At 37.7% G+C, this 25707-nt stretch overlaps 1 pseudogene; it reads left to right on the plus strand.

The window, feature by feature from the left end:
• Positions 1 to 20750: 20750 nt before the first annotated feature.
• On the plus strand, positions 20751 to 21255 carry LOC143382254 (small ribosomal subunit protein eS10 pseudogene; annotated as a pseudogene).
• Positions 21256 to 25707: the final 4452 nt, after the last annotated feature.

Genomic DNA, 25707 nt, shown 5'->3' on the forward strand with positions numbered 1-25707 from the left:
TTATATCCAGCCTTTGTATTCTGATTTTTCTTTTCTTTAGGTAGGTCTCTTATAAAGAGGAAATGGCTAGATTTTCTTGGGCCTCTTATGTGTTTGTTTTCTTTGTTGTTTCCTCTCTAAGTACACACATCACTCTATATCCATGGAGGATTAGTTCAAGGATATCCCAGAGGATACAAAATTCCACATATGCACAGATCCCTTATATAAAATAGTATAGTGTTTACATATAACGTATGCATATTCTTCCCTGTACTTTAGATCATCTCTAGATTCTTTGTCAAATACAACGTAAATCATTATACTGTATTGTTTAAGGAATAAAGACAAGAAAAAAAGCCTGTACATGTTCAGTATCGATGTGTATGGTTTGGATACAAGGTGTCCCTCAGAACTTCCCATGTTAATGCAGAAATGTTTAGAGGTGAAATGATTAGATTATGAGAGCCATGGCATGCATCCTAGTTTGCATGGACTGGCTGGGTGGTAACTGTATGCAGGAGGGATATGGAAGACGGAGGAAAGTCACTAGAGGAGTGCCCTGGAAGGGTTCATATTCCCTGCAGCCCCCTCTCTATAAACAGATATTATTTATAAGACAATATAAGAATAGAATGTTTTTACATAATCCACACATTTATATATATTTACACAATGGTTCTAAGCTACTTACAATCTTAGCTTTTAGATCCTTTCCTTCTTTGATTGACGATAACAAACAGATGATAAATATGTACTGTCATAGCTAAAAGAGAAAACATGATAAAGATGTATCGTCGTAGCTAAAAGAGAAATATAAAATAAAATAAAAAATACTAGTTATTTCAAGTGGCTTTAATTCTTTGTCCCCCCTCTCCCTCCTCCCAGCCCCAATCCTGGCAGCCATGAGATGAGCAGCTTCCCTCCACACTTCCTTCTACCATGATGTTCTGCCTCACCTTGGGCCAGGAGCAATGCAATCAGCCAAACATAAACTAAACCTCTGAAACCAGAAGCTCAAAATAAATTTTTCCTTCTTTAAGTGGTTCTTGTTTCAGTCACAGTGACAAAAAAATAACTAACAAAAGATGCAGTAGTTTTTCAGAAACTTTCTCATCTGCAGTTGGTTGAATCCACAATTGTGGGGCCTGTGGTTAGGGAGGGCTTACTGTACTTCAATACTATTTCTTAGTCCAAAATCTGAAACATGTGTCATAGCATGTACATGGTGTCTGATATGGTAGCAGAAAATATGAGAATGTCAACCATTTTGGAAAATACAGGACAGCTAACTATGAGCTGTATATATGTATTTGAGAGTTTTACTCATACGTGATGGCATATATATCCTGCATAATTTTTAAGATAAGTTGATATTACAAAGTAGACCATTATCTTTCACATGCATCTGATATATACATGAAGTATATTCTTTAGCTTAATTGTTTAGGTGTATGCTTTTATGATATACCCGTTCTTTAGTGTATACATTTAGGACATCAGCAGCAGCATAAAGAAGCTCAAATGTCATGATTTATTCTCCCTAACCTCATTAAATTAGTCTTTCAGGTGATATTTACATGACTAAGAATTTTCTAACCAAATACAAATAAAGATTCAGAAGCCTTGAGACCAGTAAGCCAAGTAAATTATTCTATTTGGAAATTCCCACTAATAAAGGCAAGAAAAAAATTCTTTTAAATATAATTTCATAGAGTTTTTATATCAGTTTCCTTGATTATTTACCACCCCACAAAAAGGGTTGTTAGTTTCTAAAGCACTTGGCACAGAATCAAAGCACATGTATCCATGGAAATCCATTTTCACTGGAACCATTTTATTTCACTTCATTTCAACTATTTTGTGCATGTGTTGACCTTTAATTATTTTCCTTTCTGTAATTCTCTCCATCTTTCTAGAAATCAAAGTTTAGCATATTTCTAACTGTTCACTCGTATGTCATAAATAAATCCTAAAGGTGCTACTTCAATATCTAGGGAGTGTTTCCAAACAGAAGAAAATTAGATAAAATCTGCTTCTACAGAAGAAAGGGAGGTAGAGAGTTGCCAGTTAACTTATTAGATATCACTTTTTCACTTGAAGGGTATGTATCTTAAATTAGAAGGGCTTTGGACCAGGGACCTGGCCAGACATGCCTCAAACACAAAAAGGACATGGAGGAATTGATCAAGTGTGCTACAGTTGTTCAGAAATGCATACCACTATTTTGCAGTCTGAAGGTTGCATGACCAGAGCAACAGAAACACTAGGCAGAAAGTCACGTTTGTCTTGGCATCACCTTGGTTGCTACCTTACCAAGTATCTCCACTTGCAGTTCCTTCCCTTTTTCCAGGTATTCTGAGAGACCTCCAACTTGGACACCTATCTAGAATAGCTCACAAGTTTTACCCTTGTTCTTCCCTCTGGATAATAAAAAAGTGCATTTCAACTGGACTATAAGCTTCAAAAAGATAAAAATCCAGCCTACTACTACTCAATTTTCAGTGTTTACTACATAGCAGGAACAAAAAAAAATAATGTCCTAGATTCCATCTGCTTTCAAATGGGTGTAGTGGGGTTATGCCCAGTACCGAAAACTCCAACTCATCTTCCAAAAGTATTCCAGGATACAGCAGCACCTTAGTACAGTGGGGTAAAACTCTAATGTGGGTGTTTGGAATGTGAACACTGTAAAAGGGTCCCTCCAATGTCCTATGTATAACAGAATCGCCTATTTTTCCTTCCAATAAACCAAGCCCTGAACTCCACCCTTCATCTTTCATTCATGCTGTACAAACTTTCCATTGCTTAGAAAGTCCCTTCCCCTGACATGGTGTACTTTAACACTGTAAGCACATATATCTGGAGTCCTTTACTACATTTCTGTGCATACATCTTTGTACATACATATATAATATTTAATGGACTGAAATGACCAAAGGGAGGAGAAGAAAAAGGAAAGAGAGAGACAGAAAAGAAGGGAATAAGAAAAGAAGAAAGGAACCAATTTTTAAAATATGGGTTTGGATTACTTAGACATCAAGTTGTAATCAAATTTTTTTAAATTTATGCATTTATTTGATTTGTAAGCCTTCTTTGAGGTGTGATTGACAAACAAACAACTATAGCTATGTAATGTATTTTGTAAGTAATAAAAGACAATACAAGGGTCTTAAGATGAACATAAGAAGGATCAAATCCTTAAAATTGTAATAGAACCATACTGATTAGAAAGTGCTAAATAATGCTAACACATGTAAAGAAAGGCATGATTTAGGGAATCAGAGCGAAGGATAAAGTGCCCAATTTTAGAAGGCAGGCCAGATTTAAACCCTGACTCTGCCACTTTTTGTCAGTGCATCCAACTCTGCATCTCAAGACTTCCATCTACATATCAAAAGTGATAAAAATGCCATTAAGTCCAGTTGTACTGAGTTTAAATAAAATATTATCTGAAAAGTGCCTGGTTCATAGATGTCAGTCAACAAATAACTAATATTCATGCTTAAATATTTTAGCTGTTTATTAAGAATAATCCAATGCCCATAAAAGGTAAGTTAGACTTTTTTTTTTTTTTTTTTTTTTTTTACACTGATCATCGAGTATACTAGATCCCTTCTGAAATCTCATTCATTAGCAGACTTTGATGCTGGTCACCCACAGGATGAAAGATCCACTACAAAATGCATTTCTACCAATAACACTCTCTGTCCTGCCTTCCAGGGCATTTATCTAGAGATTTCATTAGCATTGGCAAGTTGTTTGGTGAAGATAGAAGGGAAAGCATTTAGAATACTCTGTAATGAGCCTATCATTTATTCTTTATAATTGTACATGGTAGATATAGTTCCCAAGTGACATATAAGGCAAATCCATTCCACTGTGTGAAATAATTCATTGAAATTATCTAAATGTCCACCGCTTATCAGTGGAAAAAACAGGATTCAAATCAGTCCTGACTGCAAGTGTGCTACCTTTCTGTCACATAATAATACCACTGAGAGTCACTCTCAGAGGTCTTCTAGTTTTCAGTGTAACTACAGTTCACAACAAGAAATACATGTGCATGCTGAGCTTAGAGAACAGAGTTTTGTGAATCATGTAATCAAATGAGAATAACATTTGAAATTCCATTCAGATTGATTCTCTCAAGAGAACTTTAAAGATCAGAGCTTATTATAGAACAAAAACAATAAGGTTGGCATGATGCCACAGAACATTGGTTTGGTAGCCAGAAGAGCAGAATCCAATTCTCTCTCTCTCTCTCTCTCTCTCTCTCTCTCTCTCTCTCTTTGCTTTGTTCTTGGAAACTATTTGTGAAACTATCTGTGACATAGGTTTAGCTTCTCTATTTTCCAAAAAATGTTTTTGGTCCCAACAGCCCATTCCTAGATGCAACAGATGTTCCTTCTATATGACTCATTACTTGAAACTTTGCTTTCTCCTGCTGAGCTTCAGAAAATCCAGCATATTTTTTAATTCAGTAAGAATTCTGTTTTATAACATCTCTATTGAGGTAAAATTGATATAAAAAATTGCACATAGTTGATGTATACAAGTTAATGTGTTTGGACATATGCCTGTGTCAGAATGGTCATCAACCATGCACAATATATCCACTTGACATTTGTTAACATTTGTCTTGTGAGGTAGTGTTCATAAAATTGCTCTCTGATCATCACTCCACCCCAAGTCAATTCTTGATCTGTGACTTCAATTGAAAGAGGGAAAACCACACCATAAACTTCCCAATATTGAAACTTTAAAGGCTATTTCCATTGTAGACATCTCCACATAGTTTCCCTGGAATGCATAATCCTTGTTATTTTTTGCAACAGGAGTTCCCTTGGTTATAAATATTATAGACTAGTTTACATTTGCTTTCTTTAAATCTTAGACATGCTGCATGGTAGTGGTACTAAGGCAGCATCAGTGAATGGATCACCAGGTAGCTTTAGTGAGGCATCAAAACAAAGGTTGAACTGTTGTTCAACAAAAATAGTTACAGGAAAGGGGACTGGACTACCTTTAAGTAATAATAAAAATAGTATCAGGCACTATTTCCAAAATACTATGTGTTGGGTATACTGTTATGCTCGAATTCGGGACCCCCAAAAGACCACCAGAGACCAAGATCGATGTAAACAGCAAAGAGGTGTTTATTGCCAGCTAGCTTGGTCCTCTGCGGGCACACACAGCAACTGGTGACGCTGAGAGGCCCCGAGCCCAGGGTTTGCAGCAGTTTTATACATTCTTTGGAGAAGGCAGGGACTTCACATACATCATAGCATCTCTTAGCAAATCATCACACACCGCGGGAAAATCAAATAACAACTCTAAAACATGATTAGCACATTCACTGGCAGGAACAAGTTGGGTAGGGGTGATTGGTTACTACAAGAGGGGGATTCATTTGAACTGATTGGTTTAAGCCAAGAGGGGTGTACGTGCTGAACTACATGGTTTCCCAACTTGTTATCAACCACCATAAACTACTGGGAGGGTCATCTGGCATCCCAGGTATTTCCCTGTCTCATGCTGATTGGTGGCTGCTAGGGGGTTGCTATGGATCCCCACCTAGCCTGACTGAGTCAGGGACACCTGGCGCAGCAGATCTCTCCTGTTATTTGTAGATAAACAACTTAGCAGGGTGGGAATGTGCCTAGGAGTGCTCTGTGGGTCTTTCCAAGGACAAAGGTGATGTCCCTTCCTTGGAGAGGCTTTGCTCTGAGGTAGAGGCTGGTTTTTCAATACCAAGAGCTATATATAGCATTTAGCTCATTTAATACATCCTTTAAAATTTAGGTGGTATTATTCTTATGTTACAATTTTATAAATGAAGATTTCCAGGAATACAATTTGACTGGTTTGAACATCTAGTGAGTGACCAAACCAATGTGGAATTCCAAGTCTGCCCTAGCCTCTATACCATATTGCCTTCCTAAGATTCTACAAGTAAGTGTTGTGAGGGTGTTACCTTGTTTGTATCTAATTTAAATTCATTTTATGTGTTCCTTAAAAATAACTTAAATATCTTAGAAAAATTTGTAAAACAGGAATTTTTTTTGGTTATTTCTACTATAATCAGAAGGTGTCCACATTACTACAGATATAATGATTTAAATTTTTTCTCCTCTGCCTAAGTTTTCATTCTTGTCATCATCTTGACTTTGTACCAGAACTGAGCAAGAATATTTTTTAAAAGATTGCTGTGATAATATATGCAACATGCATTTCACATTTTCTAAGTATTTACAACATGCTAAGCATACTCTCAGGCCCTAGGAATACATTTCCATGTTAAAAAAAAATTAATACTTGTGTGAAATTTTAGGATATATTCTAAATACAGATTTGAACTTGAACAACACAGCATACTCTCCTTGGCACTACACTCTCTATGCATTATACCTGAAGAGTCGATAAAGAGACATTTGCTAAATCCCTCCTATGTACCAGGGGTTGTGTTCCATGCTGGTGATACAGTGCTGAACAAGTCAGGTGCTGCCTTGACCTTTGCAGAGAAGGTGCTTCCACAAGGCACATAGCCCAATCTTGAAGGGGGATGAGGGAAAGTGGTTAGAGTAGCTGCATGGGTGGGGAGAAGGAAAAAGCTTCCTCTGGCAGCAGCAAAACCTCCTGTCAAATGTGTGCAAAGTTCCAGAGCTAAGACAAGGTCCCACACCAGTATGACTGGATTTGAGAATGACAGGATCCAAGCATTCAAAGCATATCAATCATATTAAGAAGTTTGAAATTTACCCTGAACACAATAGAAAGTCTTTAACAAGTTAAAAAAAAAAAAAAGACACAATTAAATCTGGTTAGAAGAAAATTCTATACTCTAGCTAAAGACTAAAACAATAAATTAGAAGGAAGCTAAACCCAGGGAGATCAGGTTTGTAATAACAATCAAGTGAGAGATATTCAAAGTCTAAAATGTGGCCATAAGACTAGGCAAATTGCATAGATATAAATACAGTACAATCCATAAAAACTGATATATAATTTGATGTAAAGCATAAAGAAAAAAGAGAATTTAATATTGTCTTCCAGGTTTATGTTTGAACTGAAGGATAGGAAAGGTTCGATTCTGCATATTCATTGAACAAATATATATTGAGCACAGGTGATAACTCTGTGCTGCTTCAGGTGCTGGGGAGAAATTCATGGGGAAAACAAAGAGTCCCTGCCCTGCTGTGGCTTATCTGGTAGCATGCTGAGACATTCAAGTGGAAATGCTGGACATCTGCTCTCAGTGCTCTGCTGGAAGACCTCTGCCAAGGGATGTCTTTTCAATGAACTTCTAACATATGGCCTAGAACTTTACTTGGAACCAATTTAGATTTAATATTCCCCAATCTAGGCACTGAAAATTCAGCCATGGACCAAATAAAGTTTCACGTTAATGGAATTTTCATTCTAGTTGGAGAAACGAGACAATAAACCAAGAACCATAGGACATGACAGATGGATGTGAATATCAGGAAGAAGTACAAAGCAGAGTAAGGGAAGAGAGAGTGGGAGAGGTGGGTACTGGGAGTGTTTTAAATAAGGAGTGTCAATTGGGAGAAAGTGGATGAAGGTTAAACAGGACCTCATTGCACCACCATGACAATTTCTTGGGAACCTATCATTTCTTTAAAACAAAAAGGGAAAATAATAAATAAATAAGGGAGGCTTAGCTTGTCTCTCTCTTAAGGATGGGAGGAAAGTCATGCTGGGTTCTAGGGTATTCCTTGGCAGAGCTGAGGAAAGGCAAGTACAAAGGCCCTGAGGTGCCTGGTATGTCCCAGGAATAGCCAAAAGTCAATGCAGTTGAAGCTCCTGAGTGGCAGAAACTGAGAGTGAGGAGATGAGATAAGCAGGGGTGCAGATCCCATTGAGTCTTCTGGGTTATGTGGAATGAGTCCACTGGAAACTTCTACGGGGGGGGGGGGGGGGGGGGGAGTGACTTGATCTGACTCACTTAAAGAAAGAGCACTAGCTTCTGGGTGGAGAAATGATCCAGAGTTCATCCAGGTGTTTACAATGGGCAGCCCCCTCTCGCTGGTTATTAGATGATTAAATGATGTTTTACCTCTGTCCTTTTCTCACTTCTCTTTATAGGGTCACTCCTATATAGAGTCATCCTAAAAGAGCTGCCTTTGTAATAGGAGACCTTTTGTTTCAGAGTCACACAGAGGCCAGGATGGGTCCCTAGAGGAAACAAGCAGGTTGAAGACTCAGGTAGACCCTCAGGTATTGGGGTTAAGGTGTCCTTTGCAATCCCCTCCACATACTGCAGGAAGCACTTTGCAGGCAGGGATTCAGGGCAGAAGTCTTAGAAATAGATGCCAGACACATGTCTGTGGGAGGGGTAGCATCCCTCAGGAAACTGGCGGTAACAAGGAGTAGAGGTACAGGTGGGCTGTGTTGCTGTGACAACAATTCCCCCACGCTTTGCAGGGGAATTGATACCGCCTTGCTTCCCTGAGGCTGAAGTACACCAGAGAAGCACACAGAGGCAAGTGTAGAGTGGAAAGTGAAAGGACAGCAGCAAAGACTTCCCCCAGGAAGAAGGGGACCCGAAAGGCAGAATCCATGGGATGGGGAGGTCTTATCCCTTTCATAGCTAAGGTCTTCCTTTGTTCTCCTACATTCCTGTCCTTCATCTTGCTAATCTCCCTCTGTCTTGCAAGTGAAGGAGATGCAGGTGGGAAGGCCAAAGGTAGAAGACAGGTGAGCCACAGGGTGGGGAGGAGTGATCGGGAAGGAAGGTCCTGGGGTGATTTGATTAGCACCTCCCTATTTGCTGAGAGCTGCTTCATTAACAGTTCTTTAGGATGGGCCCTGGTTCCTTGGGGACATTAACATTTCAATCTCCCAAGTGTAGTTCTGATTTCTCGGTTCATTTTCTTTATGAACTCCATTTTCCTTATTAGACTCCATATCAGACCCAATTCACCTAGCTATACTGACTACCTACCTTTAAATCTGGTTTCAGAATAAAGGGAGCTCAAGGGAGCTCAGGTGTAGCTGAGGTGCGAAGGGGACTCCAAACAGCTGAGATAAGAAAGCTTAAAAGTCAGGGACAGCTGCAGAAAAGCCCTACCCAAGACTTGGATTTTGCTCTGCAGCCAGGATACCCACAGGGCCAGCGCTTGGATCCCTGAAGTTGTTCAACCAAAAAAGGATTTACTCAAGGCAAGGAGGTTGGAGTTACATTTTGTTATAGCTTTTTTTTAAAAAAAAAAACTGAATATAACCATTGTTGTTTGCTTGGAGACACAGTTCATCTAGAATGTCAAGTAGACTGTCTTTGTATCGCGTTTATTTGTTTGGTTCATCGGTTTTGCTTGGCTTGGAGTTAGTTTTGGAGCTTTTGTCTCTGAGGGTTCCACAAGGGCTCTTCTCATTTCTATCTTTCCTATCTTGCTACATATTAGAATCAACAATGTGGGGGAATATTTTTCCACTATTGATGTCCCAGAATTCATCTTCAAAAACTGAAATAATTGGTTATGGGTAGGTCTAGATCCCCGGTATGAATTTATGTAAGTTTGCCAAGTTGTCCCAAAGTGCTGTCAGACAGAACCACCATGCCAGGTAAACACGTCAAACAGGTGTCAAGCAGATAATTTCTGGCTTTGGACTTTCTTGATGAATTCCAATTAAATCAGTGTTTACCCAGTTCTTTGTAATTCTCCACTAAAAGTTATAACTTTTTTTTCTCCCTGCAATAGTAGCAAAATGCCACTGTTTTCTCAAATAGAGGAAATAGGGAATTAAAATTTCAGACTGCAAATTAAGGCTGAGTGTTTATGGCTTATTTATGCCTAAAAACAACATCTATTTTTTCTTTATCCTAGCTTGACAGGGAAAGTGAACTATTTACAGCTTGGTCCTGTGCTGTGGTGAGGGAGGCTTCTACCCACTCTTCCTCTTCCTCCTCTAAGTGCCTTCTTTATACTCTGCACTCTGAAAAATAGTTAAATATGTCCTTTGGAACAAATACCCTGATGTTTCTGTGATGAGGGATGTTTACATCATCGAGGGATCCCCATCAAATCAAAAACAACTTGCAGTAATCAGATGATTCGTAATAGTTCACATTTATTGAACGCTTACTATCTGTCAGGCTTTTGTAACACACTTGATATGTATCACCTCATTTAGTTCTCACAACAAATAGAGGATGTTGGGTGTTATTTTCAGTCCTATTTTATAGATTCAGAAGAGTTCTGTCCTAAGCTCTGATTCTAGGGCCCAACATCATGTAGTCATGTGGGCATTTCAGTATGCAGTCTAATGCTAGACATGTTTCAAAGCTGGAGTATATATTTTAATACCCTTGTATTTAAATTCTCGTACCAAGAAAACCAAAACCATGTCCCCCATCAAGCTTATATAACCCACTGAAGGGAGGAAAAAAAGAAAAGTTCATTGGACTACTGTCAGATCAACCAGAAAACCAAGGCACTGATTCTCAACTCTGCTATGTATAAGATTTACCTTATTATGAAGCTTTTAAAAGTAAGAATACTCTGGTTCTAGCCTTGAGGGTTATAATTTAATTGATATGGGATAAGACTCAAACTTGGGGTTTTTATTGTTCCCTACCCAGGACCAGCTATAAAATTTGCAAGGTTCACTGCAAAATAAAGATACAGAGCTCTTGTTTAAAACTGATTAAGAAATTATTAATGTTAAGATGGCATCAGCCCACCATTCAACCAAGTGCGGAGTTCCCCTTTCCGCAAGCCTCAGCTGTGTGACTCACACATCCATGAAGCCAGCTCTGCCCCATGTGAAACCAAGAGCCTGAAAATTTAGAAAACCATTGAACCAAAGGGTCCCGGTGACCAAGCTCCACTCTTAAAGCCTGGGTGGCTCTTCATTATCATCACACGTATTAAACTATTTGCATGCATTGTGTAATCTTCACAATAACATGATTAAGGAAAAAATGCAACTACATCCCCATTTTTCAGATGAGAAATCTAAGGCTTTACTAAGTTCATTGCTGTGCCCGGAGTCCTTGAGGAATCTGTGGTGCTGCCTGGATTGAGCTACACAGACTCTGGATTCTACACTTAAAGTCACTACCCTACAGTGTAGCATCTTGAGTAAGCAGTCATTTCTTTCTAATTATCTGCATGAACCCCAGTTCCAAATGAAAAGGAAGACACTGAATGAAAACAGATTTATGTCCAACACTGCGTATCATTTTTTCTTGTCCCTCGATATACCTAATGCCCCAATGTTTGTTGCTTTCTGTTTTCTAATATTATTTATCTTGCTGTTATATTGCATTCACACTGGCTATAACAGACATAGACATGGATATAGGTATCCAGGAATATAGCTTGTGTGAAATTTCACTTGTAAAGCTCAGAGTGATGCATAAGCCTCCAAACCTAAACCTTTCTCCAGTTTCCCCGACTTCAAAATCTTCCCTGGGGTGGATGACTCAGATAGTGTGTAGAAGGATCCCCCCTTGGAATCTTCAAGTCTGGCCCACGGTCTTCATGCACTCCACTCTAAATGTGAAAGGAAGATCCTGAGAATAAGCAAATGCTCTTTCCAGGGATGAGTACATTTTGTTCGGTTCTCAAGGAGACTTTTTCGCGTGGCTCTATCTCAGCATTTTATAGTATACACTCGAGCATATTTGTTGAGAGAAAGTTCAGTTCTTAAAGCTCTCCTTCAAAAACAAAAATCCTCTCCTCCCACTCTCCACCCTAGGCTGTATGGCAGAGTGGTATGGCCATAAGTCTTGTTATAACTTCTATTTCACTGTTCCACAGTTTTTTATTACATGAAGGCCTCGCAGACCATGGGCTCCCAAAGCATAAGGACTGAGTCTTATTTTACATTTCTAGCTTTTGACATGGTATATGGCACATACTTGATTTTCAGTATTTATTTAAGTGAACAAATGGAAGCACAAATGAATGAATATCTTTCAGAGTTAATTATGAAACTCGTGCATTTAACTGAAAAATGAAAATGCTTCAAAGACTTTATTCTTCCCCCTGGTGATGGCTAGCTTCCACAGCTCCTTTCTATACAACTTTTTCACCTATGTTCCTTTGCGAGTCTTAAATAACTCCTTATTTTTGCAATCACCATTCTTTATGTGTTGAAATTTTTCATAGGGTTTGTTTATGCAGCTTCAGAATGTTGCTTTGGGAATTACTAATTAGCCTTGCTTTTTGGAGGGATTTTGATTTCTAGCAAAATCTCGTGCTATCAGAACGTGTAAATTCATTATGAACCATGTTTTTGACTGTGACTGGAAACTAGAATTATTAGGTTAGCTTTTTCTCACCTTGACAGTTTCCATAGTCTTCCAGTTATTCTCACTCATATTTTCTACTTCTTCTACTTGCCATTATAATTCCAAAGTCACCAACTACTGCATAGGACAGAAGTTCTAATAAACCCTTGAAATCGAACACCTGGTGCTGTGTTTTAGATCTAAAACATTCCTCAGTAGTCCACGTGTTAAAGGCTTGGTCCCAGCCAATGGCACTACTGGGAGGTGGTGGAACCTTCAAGAGCTGAGGCCTATAGGTAAATAGTTAGGTCACTTGGGGTGTACCCCTGAAGTGGGTTTTGGGACCCTGGCCCCTTTCTCTTCCTGTTTGCTCCCTAGATGAGATCAGCAGGACTCCCCTACAATGGCCTCCCCGCCATGATGTTCTGTACTGTCTGTCACTGGCCCAAACCAAACATGGATTGATACTGAGCCAAAATAACCTTTTTTCTTCTAAGTCATTTATCCAAGGTATTCTGTCATAACAATGGAAAGCTGACTAACACTTGTGGCATCTTCGTTTTAGGCTATTTGCCAACCACTAAGTCGGCTCTACTCTTTTTATGAAGAGATTTGTATATAATCTCTAGTATTAGTTTTCTGCTTTTCTCAGCATTTTTCAGTCTGTGGGTATTGTTCAGCACAGAGTCAAACACTCGGTCTTTCTCCCCAGTGGTCACTGACACAAAAAATCCTGAGTTACAAATGAAACTTGTCATCCACTTGGCAATGCCAGCCTCTGTGTCTGTGTTCATCCACTCCTGTGATTGCCACATTCTCTTTTTATTTTCTGACCCTTCAAGATTTTCCATATCTTTGTGTGAACTTCACACATCATCCTGAAAATATTTTGCTGAAAATATTTTGCTAATAGTACCTTAGTCTACAATGTTGCTTAAAATAAAAATCCTCATTCTGTGGTTTTAGTAATTACCAGGATCCAAAGTTTAAAACTTTCCTAACACTGCATGCTTTCCCTTTCTTCATTTTCACTCTTATTCATCCTTCAAAATCCAGTTTAAAATCATGTTGCTGGGTTCGGAGGCTGTGAAGATCACAAGTTCAAAGCCAGCCTCAGCAAAAGCAAGGCACTAAGCAACTCAGTGAGTCCCTGTCTCTAAATAAAATACAACATAGGGCTAAGGATGTGGCTCAGTGGTTGAGTGACCCTGAGTTCAATCCCTGGTATCACCACCCCCCGCCCCGAAAAAAAAATTAAAAATTTGCCTTATATTAAAGTTTCCCTTCTTAGAGAATTAATAGCTTATTCCTATATGCTGTTTCTGTAGTTATATAGTTATATAATATTCTCTTTTTGTCTTAGCACATCCTATTATAATCTGTTTGTTCTCAGGTCTTGTTTCCCTCACTCCAGTATAAGTTTCCTGAGAGGAGAGGCCAAATCATATTCACCTTTTGTTTTGTATTTTAAACTTCCACTGTTTATTTCCTTCCCTTTTAATTATATAGGGATTTTGTAGATGTCAAGGCCAGATGGGCCTTACACTTTTAAAACATGTATCTTAGAAAAGTATGTAATTAGTTTGTACTCAGTGTTTCTCTCAATTACTTTTTCAGTTACTGAGCAAATGCTGAGGGTACTTCAGGTTTTCTGTATCAGATTTGATCAGTTCTAACAGAAATCTTCATTTTCTTACAAGTATAAAACTGCTTCATGTTATTTTCCCCCTGACAGAGAAGGGAAATTATTTATTGATAAAGTAATACAATTTCTTAATTATTTTTTTGAGAGACAGAGAGAGAGAGAGAGAGAGAATTTTTAATATTTACTTTTTAGTTTTCGGTGGACACAACATCTTTGTTTGTATGTGGTGCTGAGGATCGAACCCGGGCCGCACGCATGCCAGGCGAGCACGCTACTGCTTGAGCCACATCCCCAGCCCTACAATTTCTTTTTAAATTTTTAGTAGTTTTTTAAAAAAAATTAGTATCTAGTGGATACATGAGAGTGAGATTCACTGTGGCATATTCATATATGTACATAGGAAAGTTAGATTCATTCCACTGTTCTTCCCTTATCCACTCCCTCCTCCTTCCCTTCCATCCCCTTCATCTAATTCACCAATCTTTCTTCTATTTTGATAGAATTCCATCTCACTCTCAACGTTTTTCTTTGTCTCTCTCTTGCCCGTCCTCCATATTTTGAACTAGCTTCTGCAAATGAGAGAAAACATTCAACCTTTAAAATTTTGGGTATGGCTTATTTCATTTAGTATGATAGTCTCTAGTTTCATGCATTTAGCAGCAAATGCCATAATTTCATTCTTTTTGGCTGAGTAATATTCCAGTGTGTATATACACCACATTTTCTTTATCCATTCATCTGTTGAAGGGTGTCTAGTTTGGTTCTATAACTTGGCTCTTGTGAATTGTGCTGCTATAAACACTGGTGTGTCTGTATCTCTGTAGTATGCTGATTTTAGATCTTTTTGGATATATATACCCAGGAGTGGGATATTTAGGTCATATGGTGACTCTAGGACTAGTTTTTGAGGAGTCTCCACTGCTTTCCAGAGTGGTTGCACTAACTTGCAGTCCCATCCATAACGTATAAGTGTACTTTTCCCCCACATCCTCACCAGTACTTATTATTATTTGTATTCTTGATAATTGCCATTCTGACTGGAGTGAGATGAAATCTCAATGTAGTGTTAATTTGTATTTCTCTAATTGCTACAGATGTTGAACATTTTTTCATATATTTTTTGGCCATTTGTATTTTTTTCTTTTGAAAAATGTCTGTTTAGTTCCTTTTCCCATTAATTAATTGGAGTTTTTTGTCGTTGTTGTTTGGTTGGTTGGGTTTTGTTGTTGTTGTTTATGTGTGTGTGTGTTTTGAGTTCTGTATACATTTTGGATATTAATGCCTTAAGAGCAGGTAGCAAAGATTTTCTCCCATTCTTTTGGCTCTCTCTTCATGCTTTTAACTGTTTCCTTGCTGTGCAGAAGCTTTTTTATTTGATGCCATCCTACTCATTGATTTTTGGGTTTATTTCTTGCACTTTAGGAGTCTTATTAAGGAAGTTGGTTCCTATGCCAACACATTGGAGTGTTGGACCTACATTTTCTTCCAGAAGTTGAAGTTTCTGGTCTTTGACCACCTTAAGTTGGCTCTTGTGCAGGATGAGAAATAGAGATCAAATTTCATTCTTCCACTTATGGATTTCCAGTTTTCCTAAAACCATTTGTTAAAAAGGTTATATTCTCTCAAATGTATATTTTTGGCAACTTTGTCTAGTATCAGATAACCACATTTATATGGGTTTTTGTCTCTGTCTTTTGTTGTATTCCATTAGTCTTGAAGCCTATTTTGGTACCAGTACCATGCTGGTTTTGTTACTGTAGCTCTAAAGTATAGTTGAGGTCCAATATTCTGATGCCTCCAGCATCACTTTTTGTTCATGATTGCTTTGGCTATTTTGGATCTCTAATTTTTCCAAATGAATTTATAACTTTTTCTAGTTCTGTGAAGAATGTCATTGGTATTTTGATGGGGATTGCATTGGATCTGTGTAACACTTTTGATAGTTTGGCCATTTTGATAATATTAATTCTTTCTATCCAAGAACATGGAAGGTCTTTCCACCACCACAAGTCTTCTTCAATTTCTTTCTTCAGTATTCTATAGTTTTCATTGTAGAGGTCCTTCACATCCTTTATTATATTGATTCCAAAGTGGCATTTTTTTTTTTGAGATTACTGTGAGTGAAATAGTTTTCTTAATTTCTTTTTAAGCAGACTCAGTAATGGAGTATAAAATGACTGATTTATATATTTTGATCTTGTGTCCTGCTACTTTACTAAATTTGTTTATCAGCTCTAGCAGTCTTCTGGTGAAGTTTTTGTGTCTTCTAAATATAGGAACATGTTATCAACAGAGATAATTTGAGCTCTTCTCTTCCTATTTGTATCCCTTTAATTTCCTTCTCTTGTCTTATTGCTCTGGCTAGAGTTTCAAGGACTATTTTGAAAAGGAATGGTGAGAGTGGGCATTCTTGTCTTGTTTCTGTCTAGGAAGGAGGGAATATAGGACAGCTTCATTCCTATACTTATGTACATTCAATCACCCTGGGCCACATTAAAGGGTACTCAAAGTCTTGAACCAGCCCTCAGATCCCCTGACAGCTATATAAGAGCTTCAGTGAGTCGGTGACTTGAACTCTCAAAATTTGCAAATTTCCAGAGCTTTGTATCTCTTAAGTAACTCAAAAGAAAGGTTAACAGTCAAACGTAGAACATTTTCAAGTGTTTTCCCTTTGTGTGTAGATGTACACATGCAAACAATCTCAGGCCAAAACTTCTAGAAACACATTTTTGTTTTGTGCATGTCTATCAATTTTGCCTTAAGAAATCCATTTGGCAAATTATTTCCTGAAGATTTTCTGTCTCAGGCAATGTGCTCATTGCTAAAGAAATAGTAGGAAATATGGCTAATAAGATGTGGTCCTTATACAAAGAAGAACTAACACAGTAGGCTCGACAGTTATCCTTAGAAGAGTCTGCCTGCAAGGGTTAGCCTTACCTAGCATCTGGGAATATGGCACTCTGAGTACTCCCAGAAAACAGGTAACTGAAAAAGGGATAGACTGTGGTTAGACAGTGTAGGCTGTGTGCCTGCCTTCCTTCTGGGAATCTGGAATTTTGGAACATGTTATACAGCGCTCTGTCTCTAATGAGCTTGCCTAGGCAGAAAAATCACAGGAAGTTTGCTGTGTTTTCGTTGCTGGGGAAGAGTATGTTATTTTTGTCCCTTTGTAGGATGGAATAAACGTAAGAAAGACTGCACATGGAGTCTTCCAGAATCTGCTTGTGTGTTTTTCCCTTATGATTTGTCTGTGTAACTTTATTACACAGTTGTAATAGATTTAATCCTTAAGTACATCCATATGAAGTTCTTCATGGCCTTTCTAGGGAATCCCCAAAGACGGTGGAGTTGTAGAGACGCCTGACACACTCTGTCATGAAGTTTATAACATACTAGGAAAGACAGAAGCAAGACCCTTACATTATAGTAGGAAAGTCCTATGATGGGAGAATTTCAGAACACTGTGAAGCCCATAGGAAAAATCCCTTACAGGAGAATTCCCTTGGAGAAGTGAAGTGCACACTGACTCCTGAATGATTAGGTGCCAGCTGGATGGACATCGACCATGTTCAGATTCTGATACATTCTCAAGTATAATTTAATATAATGACCCTTACACATCTTTCTAAACCATACTTGACAGGGCACTGAAGTTTTAACAGTAATAGCAGTATGCCATCTCACAATAACAGGTCTTATCTAGTCCAAATGATTCTCCATGGCAACAGAAAGTTAGCAAATTATTGTCTCCAACTAGTTCAGAACTTAGGTTTGGTTTGTTAGTGAACACTGGTTATTAACTCCTAATACTCAGATTTCACATCATTTCTCTCAGACACACTTTTACACTCTCTGACCCTACTCTCTACTGGCTCAATTTGACCATCATAGGTAACTTTTAGGGTCCAGCCCATGATGCCCCCACCTTCCAGTCTTAGAATAGCCCTATTTTAATCTTATTATTGCCTTCTTGATGCTTTAAAGCATGGTTTATAAGGACGTTGCCCTTTTACATGGTTGAGATAGAAGATTTAATGATTTATGTTACATAATGATTTATGCTACCAAGTTACATGCCTATCGTAGAATACATACAATTATATTGCTTTAAAATCTTCTTCTATTCCAGGCAAATAGCATTTACTCATAATCTATAACAGCAGTTCTCATGCTGTACTGTGCCTGAGAATCAACTGGAAAGCTTGAACACAGATTGCAAAGCCTCACACCCAAAGTCGGTAGGTTCAGGTTAGGGCCAAAGAATTGCTTTTCTAACCACTTCTCAGGTGATGCAGATGCTGTTGGTCAGGGACCAAACTTTGAGACTCACTGGTCTAAGAATTGAAGGGAGAGAAGCAGTGCTGCTATTTCTCAGTTGAGTCTCTATCACCCTCTGGGGATCCAAAAACACAGTCTCAAGAACCTGAGGATTCTCCAAGTTTAAACTTGTAATTTATCTATTTGGATAATTATAGAAAAAATTAATATGAACTTATTTTAAAACATTGAGATGATCACCTTATTGCTGGCTACTTCCCTATAATTCTAGTGCCCATATTTGCACATATAATTAAAATTAGACTGAACCCAAGTTGTACTACTTTAATTGTTGTTAATAAGACTAGATAATGGGATAAGAATAGAGGTGAACTAATTACATAAATGATGTATTCACACTCAGTGAAGCCAATGATATTATAAATGCTATCTGAAAAGAGATTTAACAACAATTAGAACAGAAAAGCAAGTTGGAGGAAAAAAAAGATTGACACATTTGAACCAGTTTATGGAATATGAAGGCATGGGCATATCTGATTCAAAAGACTCCATATGGAGGCAGTTAGTATCAGATTCTATTTGCAAACCTGATAATGCCTTAGTTTCAGAAAAATGTCAGCTATCACATGAACTCAACATTAATATTATGAATTGTATTAAAGTGAGGTATTGTTTGAGCCCAGATCAGCAAGTGAATATATCACTTTTCACTGAGATGTTGTGGCATAATTTTGAAACTGCAAGAGCCTATAATCTTATCAGTACTATCATTTTACCATAATCTTATCAGTCAACTTCCTGGATAAAATGGAGATCAGCTTTGTGAGCAAAGCTTCCTCTAAACCACTAATTATTTATGGTAACAAGAAGTATCTATTTCAATCTCAAATTCAAACACAAGAGAAATCTAAGTTTTAAATTCTCGGAGGTGACAAAAATTGGGGAAAGGGAACAGATTTTAAAGAAAAACAAAGAAAATATAAATTACAAACAGATGCAGATAGACAATTCCACAGAAAAGGAGAAGACTGAATAAATGACAGAAAAAGAGAAGGATAATGAAACACAAAGTCAGTCAGCAGAAATGAGCCTGGAAATAAATAAAACATCTCTGGAAAGGTCAAAGACATATATTATGCTTTATATTCGATCAGAATATAAAATCTAATTATTATGACAAGGTTTGTACAAGAAACCCATGAATCTTTTTCTTCCTGCCATGCTAAAATCATCCATCAAAGTTAACTATGTATAAACTTTATTCAACAAGCTCTAAAGGCAACATGTCAGCTTATATGCCTACTAAACAAATGACTTCAGTGTAAAGGAGCAGACATATTTAGACAATTCCGCGATTTAGAAATATCGTTGAGTCCTTATTATGGTCCAGGTTCAATGTCAAGCATCAGGCATACCACAGTAATTAAAATACACATAATCAACATCTTAATGGAATTCACAATGTGGAGGGGCTAAGGGAATTGGAAACCAAGATGATTATAATACATCAGAAACTACTTTGGTGGGAAAAACAAGAAATCAGGGCAATACTTGTAGGGATACCTATCCAAATGAAGAAGGCAGAAGTGCTTACTCCAGGTAGTTGGGAAGGAAAGCAAGGCTACAATCTACCTCTGTGGGAAGGAAGAAATTGTGAAGAATCAGTCTCTAAAAAGAGATGCCATACTCTGTCCCCTTTGAAACACACTAATGAAAGCCCTATGGTTTTGTTGTTGTTTTGTTTTGTTTTTTAATGGAGAGATTCCCTTCTCTGATATAGTCTAACTCTGGTCTATTGAGGTTGCTTGTTGTAAGTAAAGCACTAGCTTGTGAATTTATAGGACATAGCTCACTGGAAAATGCAAGCTATCTAATTAATGGGGCATATAAAGGAGAAGATATTCTATAACTGAAATGGCTCCCTTTGTGTAAATGATACCACTAAGCATCACTTAGACCCTCACAGATTCTAAAACACATCCTCATTTGGGAAGAATTGGCCTGAGTCACTTCATCAACATGCTCAGACTTTTTCAGGTTTCACTCCAATGTTGCAATCTCCTGAGTTTGACAATTCAACTTTCTATGTTATCTCACAAATGACAAACTGTGACTTCAGTAAGTAGGAGTTATCCAGATAAAACTATGGTGAGGAATGGAGATGGAAATAGTAAAGAAATGAAAGGAAATAGGGTTTACAGTAGAGGAAACAATTTGTAAAAGAAACATGTAGGAAAGGTGAACAAAGTTTTGATTAGAGTGAAAGAGGAAGCAAGCAGATGTCAAAGTTTAGAAAGCCCTGTTAGCCATGGAAGGAGTTTGCAATTAATTCCCAGAGCAATGGGATATTAATTAAAATGACTTAAAAGTATAAATGACAGAATTAGATCTAATTTTTAGAAAGAATATTCCATCAATAATAGAGATAAAGCATTAGAGAAAGTCCAGCTAGCAAACTATTAAAATAATAACAATGCATCTAGACTAAGCACTTCAATTAAAAATGAAGATTTCATTCCAAAGATCTCCCATGGAAATGTATACAATGGCTTTCCAGCCTCAGCCTTGGACCCTGAAGCCTCTGCAATGTTAATGCCCAAGAAAATTAGGATTGCCATTTATGAACTCCTTTTTCAGGAGGGAATAATGGTAGCCAAGAGGGATTTCCACGTGCTCAAGCACACAGAGCTGGCAAACAGGAATGTGCCCAACCTTCACATCGTGAAGGCCATGCAGTCTCTCAATTCTCAAGGCTTTGGGAAGGAACAGTTTTCCTGGAGACACTTCTACTGGTACCTTAACAAGGAGGGCATCTCCGCAATTATCTCCACCTGCTGCATGAGATTGGGCCTGGCACTCTGTGCTGTAGCCGACCAGAAACCGGCAGGCCTCGGCCCAAAGGTCTGGAGGGTTAGCAGTCTGCAAGACTCAGGAGGGGAAGCTGACAGAGACACCCAGAGACAGAGTGCTGTGCCTCCTGGTGCCGACAAGAAAGCCAAGGCTGGGACTGGGTCAGCAACGGAATTCCAGTTTAGAGGTGGATCAGTTTAAAGGTGGATTTGGTCATGGACATGATCAGCCACCTCAGTGAGGTTGGAGGGGATTATTTTGTTTTGAATAAACTTGTAGCAAGAACAAAAAAAAAAGAAGAAGAAGAAAGACATGTATACAATATACAATGTGTACCAACTAAAATTTAAGGGGATAATTTTAGAAGTATTGTTTACAATAGCCCAAAACTGGAAACAACCTGAATGTCCATCAGCATCAAAATGGATAAATACACAGCAGGTGGAATATTCATACAATGATAATGGAAATGACAGACTGCTGTGCACAACAGCAGGAATGGCTCTCAGAGATGTAATATTGAACTAAACATGCCAGACAGAATTAATACATCCTCCATGCTTCATTCAAAACAGATGAAGTTAATCTATAGTATTAGAAGTTGGACCGTTGTTTCTATTGAAGATGGGGTGGAATCTGGGAAGGAAGAAGTCTGAGAGGTTCCTAAGATAGCAGTAATGTCCTATTTATATGAATAATGGGATCACTGGTATTCACTTTATAGTAAACCAATAAGCTGTATACTCATTATTTTTGTACTCTATATAAAGTTCCAATATCAAATTTATTGTTTGAGATAAAAAAATACAGACCAGAAAGCTGAGATTTATTACCTAGAAAAAAGGATATAAAGAAATCCAATAAGAAAACAGCATTAAATTTTGAGATTTTTGTTCAAAATTACCTTTAAAAGGCTTGGCTTTCCATTTCAAAGGTTAAGTATTTGAAAAAGATTATAGTTTGTATGTGGCTTAGTTTTTCTCAGGGAATTTTCTAGTGTACTTGAGAAAGTTCTAAAAGCTTAGATGTACTGATTAACAGCGAAACTTAGAAAACTCAAAACAGAGCAGAGAAAAATATGGGTTGGTACAGAATAGCTTTCTTTCTCAACCACCAGAAAGTTGTTTGAAACTTTCTATGGGCTATAAGAAAAGAGAGAATCTGGCAGGAATTCAAAAATTAAGGAAAACAATTAAAGGATATGGAGTATCCAAGCCTTTGCCACACTCCTCCACTCAAATTATAATTTCAGGTTGCAGTTCAATGTAGAGACTGTAGGACACAGAAGGTATAGCCTGCTTTCTCTAGGATTACTGAAAACCCTTGAGAAGAGTCCCTACACATCTATACAACACTAGAAAGTAGAGAAGCAATGGGGAGAGAGAGAAGTGGGCCTGGGCCTGGTACATTCCCCTCCAGTCTCCTCCAGATCCCAGAGCCACATGGCAAAGCTTCTGACAGTATCAGGTCTCCAAGAAAAGTACAGAAATTAACAGCAGACCAAAACAAAGCTTATAGATGAGGTGAGTCTGAAACAGACCATGGTACCCACATAACTACAAGCCATGATAGACACAAGGCCATCAGCCCATGCAGCAGCCTGTGTTGCTAACACCCAGACCTGACAGGACAAGGCACCCTTGAGGACACACAAGCAAAGTCAGAAGACAACCACAGACTCCCCACATGGGCCCACTTCATGATGTCACATAGACCAGAATTCCCCCTAGTCTTAGCTGCCACTCAAGGAGATGAGGGGAAGGATGGGCAGGAGGGAGACTGCAGAGGCTGAACCATAAACTGGCAATAATTAAGTTTCTTAGCTTAGCAAAATAATGTTTTCACCATCAAGCAGAACTGAGGAACAGTTTTTATTTTTGCACCCTTTAGTCCGTGACAATAAACAGTTTAACTGCTATACGTAGAAAGATTGATAAGCTGTTTTGAGGGCCCAGTTATTATTCCCTTCACATCCAGAAAGATGCTCTAAGATGCTCGAGAAAGAGGGGAAGGAAGAGAAATGTTTGACATCTAAAAAGCAGGCACAATGATCCAGGTTCACATGGTTATGGTAAGGTTCAAGGAATCTAATGAAGGGAGCTGCCACCAAGTAAGAATCAGCAGATAGTAATCTTGTCTCTAAAAGAATGAAAAGGTTAAAAGAGACTTCCAGGAGTTTTCTGATCCAATCACCTGCCTTTATGAAGGAAAATTCAAATACTTAATTCAAATACTGACCTAGTTTCATGAATTTCATTCCTGAAAATTCTACAATTCATGCTACAATTTATTACAGAGTCGGTAGCATTTTCCAACTCCTCCGTAACAATTTAAGTCATTTTTTCTTATTAGAACTCCTATAAAAACAGAATAATTGAGTACACACTGCTCTGTAACTTTTTACTAAAAACAGTCATCAAATCATCACTTAATTTTCCTTTCCTCAACTCATTTAACTTTTCCTCATTGTCCTGTTTTAAGACTTCACCATTTTTGATTCTCAGTACTAAAATCTTTTAAAATGTGAAGATCAAAGCAATGTGATGATTTATTAAGTAGGAAAATTACTTCTCAATTTTATGACATAAATGATAATGCTTTGCTCTGAAACAACTCTCAAACATTGCTAATTTATAAGAAAGTTAATGATTTTTAAGAGACAACTGTAAATTGAATTCTACCCTGAGTGTCAGTCACATCTTAAAGGAAAATTTATACATCAGGAAATGTTGATGACTTATCCATATTCAAACTGCTACTTCATTATAGTTGGGGTTCTATCTGTATCTCAGCCTCTCCCTGTCTCTGGGCTGAGCCATCATCTCTGACCTGGACCACTGTAGTCTCCTCTTACCACTCCTTCTCTAATTTGTGCACCTATATTTTGCCATCCTTCAATCCACACTCTGTAATTCAGTCATAGATTATCCCCCCAAAATGACTTCAATGCTTTGGTTAAATCCCTTGGATTATTTTTTTAGTGTTTTAGGGATAAACACAAAAATTCATTGGCATGCAGACAAGGTCTTGCCAGGTCTCCCTTAAACCTGTCTTGTCCACCACAGATCTTCATTTTTCATCTCAACTGGTATTGGCCTTCTTTCTGCCCTCCATCTCATCAGTCTAATTTCTTCTGGTGGAATTGCATACATGCAGTTTCCTTGGTTTGAAATGCTCTTTCCTCTATAACCACCAGTTGACTGATGCTGCCTGAGTACTATGCAAAAAGTCTTCCCCAATCTCCTCATATTACAGGTGATATAGCCCTGCTAAGCCTTCCTTCATTGCTGATCTCTTCAGAAGTTCCCTCCAACCCACCCACAGAGATATAACAATTTTTGACATGGGCAATTCATCTTTTGCCATACTTATATCAAAGAAAGAACTCTGGAAATCTTTGTTATTGTATATGGAACACAGTCAAAGTGTAAACATTATGCTTATTTATAAAACCAATGGCCACTTCAAGTCTACTCTTTAAAACCTTCCTTTCAACCTTCTAAGCCATCCCTTGGTAGAAATTTTGGAGCCATCATTCATTATGGTTATAATTTTATATTTTTTCTTATTATTGTTTAATAAAATTTTTACAGTTTCAGATTTACAGAAAATTGCAAGGATAATATAGTAAGTTCTCATATATTCAAAATTCAATTTCCTCTAATATCATTTAACATCTATGATATCTTTATTATAATTAGTGAACAAACATTAATTTTTTATCAATGACTAAAGTCCATACTTTTTGGATGTTTCCTTGGCTTTTACCTTATGTCCTTTTTTATGTCAAGATCCCATTCTGGATACGACATTATATTTAGAGACATGTCTATTCTCATCTTGGCTATGACAGTTTTGCAGATTTTCCTTATTTTTTTTAATACTTTTTTTTAGTTGTAGATAACACAATGCCTTTATTTTAGGTGGTGCTGAGGATCGAACCCAGTGTCTCACATGTGTTAGGTAAGTACTCTATCACTGAGCTACAACCCCGGCCCAGATTTTCCTTATTTTTAAGGACCCTGGCAGTTTTGAAAAGTACTAGTCAAGTATTTTTCAGAATGTTCTTCAGTTGGAAGTTGTCTAACATTTGTCTCTTGGTTACAAAGGACTTGTGTGCTTTAGAAGAGAAGACCACAGAGATAAAGTTTTAATTTTTCATCAAATCATAAGAGGATACATAATATCAATATGACTCTTCACTATTGTTGTTAACCTTGATCATCTGGCGAGAGGGTTTGTGAGGTTATTCCACAATAGTTACTTTTTTCCCCTTTCCATCCTGTATTTTTCTAAGATGTCACCGTGTGCAGACCACAGTTAAGAAGTGGAGAATTATGCTTTACCTCCTTGAGTGTGGAATATCTACATAAAATCTTTGAAATTCTGATTCATAGGAGATTTGTCTTTGTACTCATTGGTTCATTTATTTGATAATTATATTATCATGGAGTCATGGATATTTATTTCATACATAAATTATATAATATTTCTTATATAATATTTACTTCATTATATAATCATATTTTCTGGTATTGGCAACTAAGAGGTCTTTCATTTGATGCTTCTATTTTTTTATGTTCTTGACTTGTATATTCTTTTGACTTACCTGCACATTGTGGGTTGAGAGGTTTTGATTTTGGTCTTGGCACTTCAATATTTCTGGTTGTACAAGATGTTCCAGGTTTATCTT

Source organism: Callospermophilus lateralis, chromosome 16 (genome assembly GCF_048772815.1).
Source record: "Callospermophilus lateralis isolate mCalLat2 chromosome 16, mCalLat2.hap1, whole genome shotgun sequence".
NCBI lineage: Eukaryota > Metazoa > Chordata > Mammalia > Rodentia > Sciuridae > Callospermophilus > Callospermophilus lateralis.